The sequence below is a fragment of the Nannospalax galili genome, unplaced genomic scaffold, assembly GCF_000622305.1.
Source record: "Nannospalax galili isolate Female #2095 unplaced genomic scaffold, S.galili_v1.0 scaffold1750, whole genome shotgun sequence".
Taxonomy (NCBI): domain Eukaryota; kingdom Metazoa; phylum Chordata; class Mammalia; order Rodentia; family Spalacidae; genus Nannospalax; species Nannospalax galili.
Genome location: NW_008329031.1, coordinates 1,035,241 through 1,045,171, shown reverse-complemented (window position 1 = coordinate 1,045,171; position 9,931 = coordinate 1,035,241). Strand labels below are relative to the sequence as shown.

The 9,931-nt window shown below is 43.5% G+C and overlaps 1 pseudogene; it reads right to left on the bottom strand.

Annotated features, from left to right (window-relative positions):
* Positions 1 to 989: 989 nt before the first annotated feature.
* LOC108490658 lies at positions 990 to 7,908 on the bottom strand (annotated as a pseudogene).
* Between the last annotated feature and the right edge of the window lie 2,023 nt (positions 7,909 to 9,931).

Genomic DNA, 9,931 nt, shown 5'->3' with positions numbered 1-9,931 from the left:
AATCAAGAGTTAAATGTAGTAAGAGGAATCTTAGCAGGGGTGGTGAGATGGCTCAGTGAGTAAAGGCAATTGCCACCAAGCGTGACTACCTGAGTTCTATCACCAGAACTCACATGGTAGATGGAGAGAATCCAATCTCACATGATGTTCTCTGACCTACACATGCATACAGTAAAAGTAAAAAACTTTTTATAAGATGAATTTTTTAACTCTTTACAAAGTTTGAGTGATAGAATATGAATTAGTACCAAAATATTAATGGAACTCCTCATGACGCAGTAAATAAAAACACTCTGGTAGAAATCTGCAAGAGGTTAGTTTTAAGCTTCCTGACTACTAAAGGAAATAGTACGGAACAAACTCAGAGAACACAGTGCCTGTGAGGGGAAATGCATATGGTCATTACTTGACTGGTGTTGCACTAAATTTTCCCCTCCCTCCTCTTGGGAGACCCGTGTGCCTGCACCCTCTGAGGGCCCAGGGCTGACAAAACCAACAGAATATCTCCTATTTGGGTTTTGCATAGTTTATGACATCCAGGAGGGGATGACTTACAAAGGCATGAATTCTCATAGAAATTTTCTTTCCCATATTTTAAATGTGCCTCTGGTCTCTGCATGCTGTCTTCTCCTGGTTCATGGCTCCTTTTCCAGTGAGCTCAGCATCTCTGACCTTAAGTCTCTAGACCCTCCCCTGTTCAGTTCTAGCTTTTCAGAGGATGCCTAACCAACAACTGGTGATCATTTCACAATGTGTGCATCTAAAAAACCCTTCCAGTTGCACACATTATGCACACACCACTACTGTCAGTTATCCCTCCACAGAGCTAAAAATTAAAAATCATTTACCCCAGGGACCATTTTTGTCTCTCCCAATCTGTTGTTCTATAAGACTAAAAGGTGAGGCATTTTGCCCAAGGAAATAGAAACCTTTATTCTGCTCCGTCACATCTTCTCTGGGATATTATAGTTTATACCATCACTCCAACCTTACTCAATCTGCGAATAGTTCCCATGAATATAAGTGCTGGAAGCCCTTACATATGTAAAACATCTACTAACATAGTTCTTGGCAAGAAAATGGTCAGGGATATCATACAGCCCTCTGAGGACTTCCTCCCACAGGTCCTGTAACGTGGGTGCGGTGAAGGGCGTTTCCCTGGTGACCATAAAGTAGAGCACCACCCCCATGTCCATATGTCCATCTTGGGCCCATCGTAGTGGAGGCCCAAGAAATGCTCGGGGGCTCCAAGCTGATAGGCCTCACAGTGTTGCTCCAACTTCTGGACGGGTTTAACTTTGATGCCCAAACCAAAGTCTATTAACTTTATGTTGCCCCTGGGATCGATCATTATGTTGTCGGGATTTAAGTCCCGGTGGACGATCCCAGTGTCGTGGCAGTTCCCTGCTGCACTCAGGAGTTGGAGGAAAACAGTGGGGGCCTCCTCCTCCTGCAGGTAGCCAGCCCCAGAGATGTGCCTCCCCAGCTGCTCCCCCTCAGCCAGCTCCATGACAAAATCGATCCTGTGCTCGGTCTCTATCAGTTGCAGAAGTGAGACAATGTTGGGATGGCTGAGGGACATCATAATGTTCGCCTCCAAAGTGAGGGGAGGGGCCACTGCTGTTCCTTCATGAGGATCTTAATGTCCACAGGTGTACCAGTGAGGCGGTGGTGGGCCAGCTTGACCTGGGCATGGCACCGGTGGCCTATGGTCCTCAGGATTTTGTACTCTCAGCAGCAGATGATGGTGCGGGCCTGGGCCCTGCTTCCTCCTCGTCTCTGGGAGAAGACATAGCAGGTAATCTGAGTGTGCTGCCAAGAAAACAAACAGAAATAGAATAAAGGAAAGTAAACAAATTTAAAAATTAAAAATAGAAATCAACAAAACCCCAAATCAACAACCCCCTCACACACACACACACACACACACACAAAGTATCAGAAAATTTAAACCAAAGTTGGGCCCAGGGTAATGGGAGTAGGAGGGCTGCAGCTTGTAAATACCGTGAACGCTGCCTGCAGAACAAGTGGCAGGAAACAAACGTACAAAAGAACCAAATCAAAACCCCAAAGCTCCCAACCAAACACCAACTGAAAACTCAGACCACTAAACCAAAAGAGAAAACACAAACACACACAGAAGAGCCTCAAAATTAAGCCCAAATCACACAAAGAAACAAAAACATAACAAAGCAAACCAGAAAATCAAAAAGAAACCAAATCAAAACCCAAAATTGGCACCAAAACAAAATGTATGTAAATGACACAATAGCACTAGTTGTAGTAAATAAATAATAAAAAAAATAGAAAGGGAATAAAAAGACACAAAAAAGATGAAAATGAAAAACCAAAAAAGTGCAAAAATGAAAATCTCAACCAAAACAAATTCCGTTCCATAACCAACATGAAAAAGAATAAAGAGTCCCAGCGGTACACCCTTGTAATCCGAGTGATGGGAGGGACGCAGGACAGGCAGATCCGTGGGGCTCACTGCCCAGTCAGCTTAGTTTTCTTGGCAAGTTCCAAGCAGTGCAGACACTGTGAAAAAATAAAGTGAACAGCATACCTGGGAAATGGCAGTCAAGACTGGTTTCTGCACTCTCAGACTTCAGACACAAATGTGTGTCCACATACATACACAAAGACAGAAACACATGCACAGTCACACACGCATACATACACACACACTGCACTAGAACACACACAAACAGGCACACACACAAACACGTCACATAAACAGGTACTCACGTGCTCCTACACAAACACAACCCAACAAAATGGTAGTCATTCACACAGATGAGATTTTTGTTAACACCACTAAACAACCAACTCCTCCTCCTCAACACACCCTGTCAAAGGAAGAGCAGGAAACAACCACTTTATGTCAGTTCGTTTGATTCTTTCACAGTGACTCCTGTGAGGTCAAACCAGGGCCTGGATCAAGCAAGGCCAGGCATAGCTCACAGGAACAGAAGGACTGGAAGTGTCTGGTTAGGTGGGCTATGGAAGGGGACACTCAGGGTTTTGGAAATTAAAGGCTTTGGAGGCTTCAGTGTCCTTTTCCATTGGAAAGTCTGCTAGAACCTTCTGTTTCCATCACCTGTTGGTGTCTTCACTCACTGTCATCTCTCTTGCTGTGGTAGAAGACACTGACAAAGCAGCCTTAAGGTACAACGGGTTTATTTGCCTTACAATTAAAGGATACAGACCATCATTGTGGGGAAGTCGTCAGGAACCTGAATCAGCTGGTCATATCCAGAGTCAGAGCAGAGAGAAGGAATGCATGCATGCCACTTAGTGCACATCTTGCTTTCTCCACTGTCAGGCAGTTCAGGATCCCAAGCCCAGGGAATGGTGCTGCCTATAGTGGGCTATGTTCTTCTCACCCCAATGAAGGTGATGAAAACAGTCCGCAGCAGACACGCCCACAGGACAACCTGATCTAGACAATCCCTCATTCAGATTCTCTTCCCAGGTGTGCGGTTTGAATATGTGTCTCCATGAGGCTCCAAGTATTTGGCTACTTGGGCCCCAGTTCGTGGAGCTGTTTAAGGAGTGTCTTGAAACCTTTAGGAGGTGTGGCCATGCTGGAGGAAGCACATCACTGGGGATGGGCTCTGAGAGTTCTTAACCCTTGCCTGATTTCCAGCTTAGCTCTGCTTCCTGTGCCTGCTGGAAGATGGGAGCTCTTGGCTTTCTGCTCTGGCCACCTGCTGTCACACCTTCCAACCGTGGTGAACTCTATCACCCTGGAATCGTAAGTCAAAAAACTCTTCCTTCTATAAGTTACCTTGGTCATGGTGTTTAATAAACCAGTGATTCTAGTTTGTGTCCAGTTGAAAATGAAAGCGAACCATCACACTCAACATAATGCTTTGTCTTTGAATTCTGACTGATGGTTTCAAACTGATGCTACTCCTGTCCCTGGCCCACTCCAGTCTATCTCTGCCTCTGCTTTGGAGCCACCACAAGGAAAGCAGCTCTGCTCTGCCATGCCCTCTCTGCTAGGATGCTCTGCTTCACTGTGGTCCACAACCAGGGGGCCAAGCAACCTTAGATTGAACTCCTCAAACAGGGAGTCAAAATCATTCATCTTCCATTGTTCTCAGGTATTTTGTCAGAATGATGAGAACTGATAAACTGTCTCCCTCAAGACCTTCCTCAGGCACAGGTGAGTCCAGGTCACCTTCTCTTTCCTGCCCTTCCTCCACAGCACTTGCCAGAGTCTATGTGTGTCTGTGTCCTATTCAGATGTCTTTCTACCCTCCTCCTTTCTCCCCCCTAGTTAAGATCTTTTTGCTGTAGGTGCTGGTTATCAAACATAGGACTTTCAAAATGCTAGGCAACTGCTCTACCATTCCGCTGCCCCCCTAGTCCCTATTTTGACTTGTGTTACTCAACCAACAGTGCTCAGTAAGTAGGCACCATGTATGTACTGAAGAGGACTGCTTCTTGCCTTTTTAGAAGAGGTGGAATTAGAGTGTCCCTAGGAAGAGAATTTGCTCAAAGTTGTTACATTATGATGTCTGATCTTCACTTCCTTCCTTCCAATTTCACCTCTTCTTCCTCATTTACTGCACGCCATGTCTACTGGAAAATTGAAAGCACATCTAACCACAGGTATTTGAGATTAGAATTTTGGAAACAATATGTTTTATTTTGGGGTCACATTAGATGTCAAGACCTGCAGATGCATATTCTGGGGCTGCAAATGGCCCATTAATATTTACATTTTCTTCCAATGTTGAAGATTTGCAAATGAATAAATCAATCACATGCAATTGAATTTTAACTAGAAATGTTCTCCAACATGTAATCCCAATTCCTGATAAATTTAAATGTTAATTTTGTCCTTTTTTTAGTCATAATTAATAGTCAGCTTAATTCATTAAGTTGAAGCTAAAAGTTTGCTGCCTCTGTTCATCTAATGATGATCTCGATTGGGTTGAGCTTACACAAACTATGTTGTTTAATGTTGATGTCAGCATTTATCTGGAATGCACTATGTAGACCAGGCTGTCCTTGAACTCACAGAGATCCACCTGCCTCTGCCTCCCCACTGCTGGGATTAAAGGCGTGTACCACCACACCTGCCAAGCATTTATTTAAAAAAAATAAATAAATAAAGGCAAAAGAGGATGCAATAGATTACCACACATACACTGCTAAATAAAGATGATCAGTGTATCACATGATCAGCCATGTACATGTAATACCCCAAAATCCTCAATCGAATTTTGATTTTTGGAAAAAAGCAGTAGGTATCAGTGTATGATGTGAGAAACCCTCAGTCCAGCAGGTCAGTCTATGGCTATCTGAATCTGTTGTTGTAGGGGACTTTTTACATCAATGGGGTAAACCATGCATTCTGTGAATGATAAACACCAACGTTAATCTCAGAATAGGATCACAGCTATAATAGGTGGAATATAGGCCTCTATATTCCAAGCACAGCATATCAAAGAAATTATTAAAAGCACCCCTGTCGGGGATGGAGAGAGAGGCTTCAGCAGAGCATGTACCACTCTTGCAGAGGACCCACATCTGGTTCTCAGCACTCACGTCAGGTTGCTCACAGCCACCTGTGACTCCAGCTCCAAGAATTAACACTCTTTTCTGTACTCCGTGGGCACATACTCACACTGACATGTGCACATTCACACACACACACACACACACACACAATTAAAAATAAAAGTAAATCTCTAAAAGGCACCCATGTTATCATTAAACTCTCTTTAATCCATTGATTCTCACTCAAAGCTCAGAAACTTTGGGCTGACCTGGGCTAGCTACTGGAGCATCCAGACAGAGCAGACCCAAACACAAGACATGCTTTGAGAATGTACATGCTAATGTTGTCTTTGCCTGACCATGAGATCAGACATATTATGTCTTATTTCAAATAACGCTATGGACTGTGTGTTTGTTGGAAAGTGTTAGACATGAAGTGCTGAGAAATACCACAGATTACTTATGTAGATTTCTGTTTCAAACATTAACCAGTTGGGGTACTTGTGTGTTCCATAAAATTTGGTCTAGGCAGAAGGCTATGCAAGATATTGTATAAACTCCCAATTATGTACAAACTCTTGACATTGTAGCACAATGCTGTCTTCTACAAAGTTCACACTTGAGAACTGTGCAATCAAGTGACAAAAAATAATCACAAAAAGTCTCAACGTTTTAAGTAACTGTTCCAATATGTGTAGGACCACATTATAGCGATTCTCAGCAGCAAGGGCCATGAATTGGACATGCCTGGATAAAGGCAAGGAGTAAGGTGTAATTTGTGACATCATGTACTTTAAAGTTGGTGTTTCCCCAAGCATCAGGAGAGAGATTATTTAAACATTTCTGAAGTTTGGCACAAGGAAAGGATTTCAGGATCACACAGATAAGATAAATAGCTATCAGATGATAGGTATTTGACCGTCTTAGCATAACAGGTGTTATTTAAAGAAAGTTACTCCAGGTGAGATGAGAGGTGGGGGAAGAGGAAAAGCTTCATTTCATAATACAGAAACCTCACCCCAGAGCCATGAGCATTCACACCTGTCTCGCCTTTTCCCTGTTAGTCTCTCTGATTTTTTTCTTAGTTTTAGGATCTCATCTATCTTACATACTTGCCCTTTCTCTGTGTCTGTGCCCCTCTCCGACTCCACACTCAGCCATGCTTAGGATCCCCCTAGAGACATGCAGCTGGAATTCTTCATCCCTTTTTTCCTGACCCCTTACATCAGGGAAGTTTTCTCTGGCAGCGTACCCCCACGGTTCACCTACCTGGAGGCAACACACAGATATCACACAGATTTGCCCAAACCATCCTGACCCCAACTTCATTATGCACCATCCTCGAGGCTGTATCAGCAGAAACAGATGGTCTGGCGGCAAAGCCACAGATGCCAATCAGGTACACTGTCGGCAAGCATGTCCTCTAATCAGGCTCCTTTCAAGTGGCATCTGCTTCTCTCTCCCTCCAGGTATAGGTAATGATTTAAAACCTTCTGTGCACTGCCTACCACATTGGAGGCTAGCAACATGCGCACAGAAGAGTCCCTGGTGAGAGACGGACCAGCACACCCAGGCTGAAATGAAAATGCAGGCAGGGAGCTTTAGCCCCGAGTCTTCTGACATGTGCACTCAGAGTTAGCTTTCTTGTGTGTGGAGCTGGACTCTGGGAGAAGACAGAATGAAACAGAAAAAGACAATGTCATGAAGTTGTACAATATAGTTGCTGCCTCTGCATTTTTAGCTCCTATATAAGTTATTTGAAACACAGATGTTTTAAATTGCCTTTGGCCTATTTAAAGTTTCCCCCCTGGAGCTGAGGATATATATCCATTGGCAGAGTACTTGTTTAGCCCACATAAAGCCCTGGGTTGAAAACTAAGCCTGGTTGCACTCACATATAATCCCAACACTAGAGAGATGGAGACAGGAAGATCAAGAATTCAAAGTCATCCTGGGCTACACAGTGAGTTCTAGGTTAGCCTGAGATATATGAAATACCGATTCACCAAATCAAAACCAACCAAACAACCCAACAACAACAAAAGCGAAAATGAAAATGGCCCCTACCCCCATAGACTTGTTTGTAATGCAGCCCACTTGCTCTTCATGCTAGAAACCCAAATCCAACGGACCTACAGCTGCTGATTTGATGAGCCTAACGGGAAACCCCAATCACATAGGTACCCTGCCCCCATGCATGTATGTAAACCAGCCAATCCCTAGCCTTCTTGGAGAAGCCAAAGCCATCACACCTGTGCACCCCAGCAAAGGGCGTGGCCCTCTCCTTTTTCCACCTTTACCTGCAGGCTGAGCGCCCAGCTGCCTCCAGGTACCCCATGCTGTCGGCACCCCGTCCTCCTCGGAGTTGTAAGTGCTTTGTCTCTTTTGTTTCATGTACTGTTGTCGCACCTTCCCGTTGGAGCTCACGAAAGAAGCGTCTCTGAAGCTAACTTTCTGCCGGTTCAAAGCTTTTCTAGAGAGTGGCTGTGCTGGCTGAGGTCAGTTCTCAGGACAAATTAGAACAAACCATAATAACAAAACAGCAAGCAAAAGAGGGCTTTTTGACTCTGGTGGCACAGGGGCCAGCCCACTGGCTTTATGAAAACAACACAATCATGTTGAACCAGAAGGCAATGTAAGAATATTTTTATGAGCTATGAAAAGACAGGGAAAAATTAGTCTATACCCTTAGAAATCAAGATGTCATTGCTATGTATGGTGGGGATGATAAAGGTGTATGAAGAACATTCTGGGTTGTTGGGAGTGTTCTGCACATGGACTGGCATGCATGGATCCCACTGGACCTGGCATCTCAGTGCATGCCTGCGTTAACCTTAGTATATAAAGAAGGTGATGTTTAAAAGAATCTTATCCTACTCCAGGCATGGTGGTACACACCTTTAATCTCAGCACTCAGGAGGCAGAGGCAGGCAGATCTCTGTGAGTTCAAGGCCAGCCTGGTCTACATAGTGAGTTCCAGGGGGGGAAAGGGGGGACCCCTCCTCAAAAAAAACAAAAAAAAAAAAAAAAAAAAAATGCTAGAATGAAAGCAGAAAAGCATGGTTTCCTCAGGGACGTTTTCCTGACTGTCTTCTACAACCTGCAACCTATGCTGTTAGACTCATCGCTTTTTGGCATACCTTTATAAAAGTCTCTAATGTGAATTGCTCCTATATTTGTTTCCCTTAGCAAATTTCAAGCTTTATGGGAGCTGAGTCTTTTTCTCCCATTACACTGTATCTGATACATAGTAGATGTGATATTCAATGAAATGGAGGGAAAGAGAGAAGGGAGGAGAAGGGAATGCAGGGTTGAATGGTGCTGTCTACCTTGTAGACAGTATGTGGAAGGCTTGCTATTTGTCAGAGCACACCCAGTTCCCATTTTTATTCACTGCAATAGCATAAAGATTTTCAGCCCGTTGGAGAAGAGCATTGTCAGGTAGTCAGGTAGTACCAAATGACTATACTGACTGTTATAGACACTAGGATGAGAATCTGTACACAGATACATAGTTTATGAACCTGCCCTCACCTGTACCACCACCTTCACCAGCACCTCTAGTTATTCCGAGAAATTTTTTAGGAGGCTGTGGGTTTGGACTAAGAACCGACACCAGTCCCAACAGAGAAAAACCAATCTTGAGTTTAATCCTAATAACTAAGCCTGGTCTGGTTGCAGAAGGTCAGGTTACGAGCTAACTGTATAAAACAGCTACTTAGCTAAGCGTTAATGAGCTGACTGATTGGCTAGGCTGTAACCAATGAAGTTGTTTTCCAGGCCTTATTTTTGCTTTTCTGTAAATATCAGAGCACAATGTTGGCTAGAGTTTTCAGAACCTGATCTGATTCTCTGGTCTGCCTGGTTTGCAAACTGTTATCTTTTCAAGACTTGCAGAATTTAATTGACCTAAGGAATTTTTAGCATAGTCCTTTCTTTTATTTTTTTAAAAAAATGATAATAACTACATGTATTTATGGTGTATGTGATGTTTTGATATGTCTACAATATGGGATGAGCAAATCAGGCTAATTGTCTATATATAAGGCAGTAGGTTTATTTTTCTGTGATGAAAACATTTAAAATCTACTCTTTGTACATCTCAAAATTGTTCAGTGGCCCATTTAATTATCCAGAACAGTCAAATGAACAAAGTGCCTCGAGTGGCACAGTGACTAATACTGTTCACCCTAGGATGAATTCATCAATATGCTTGTTTATAAAGAACTAGAGTTTTATGCTGTGCTGGGGGTCGAACCCAAGGCCTTGTCCATGTTAGGCAAGTACTCTATTAACCAGTCACATCCACAACTCCTTTTTTATTATAGATTTTAGAGACATTGTCTCATATAGAGCAGGCTGCCTCCCCCGCCCCCGCCTCACTGCTCCTACATAGAAACCAGAGGTCAGAAGCCAT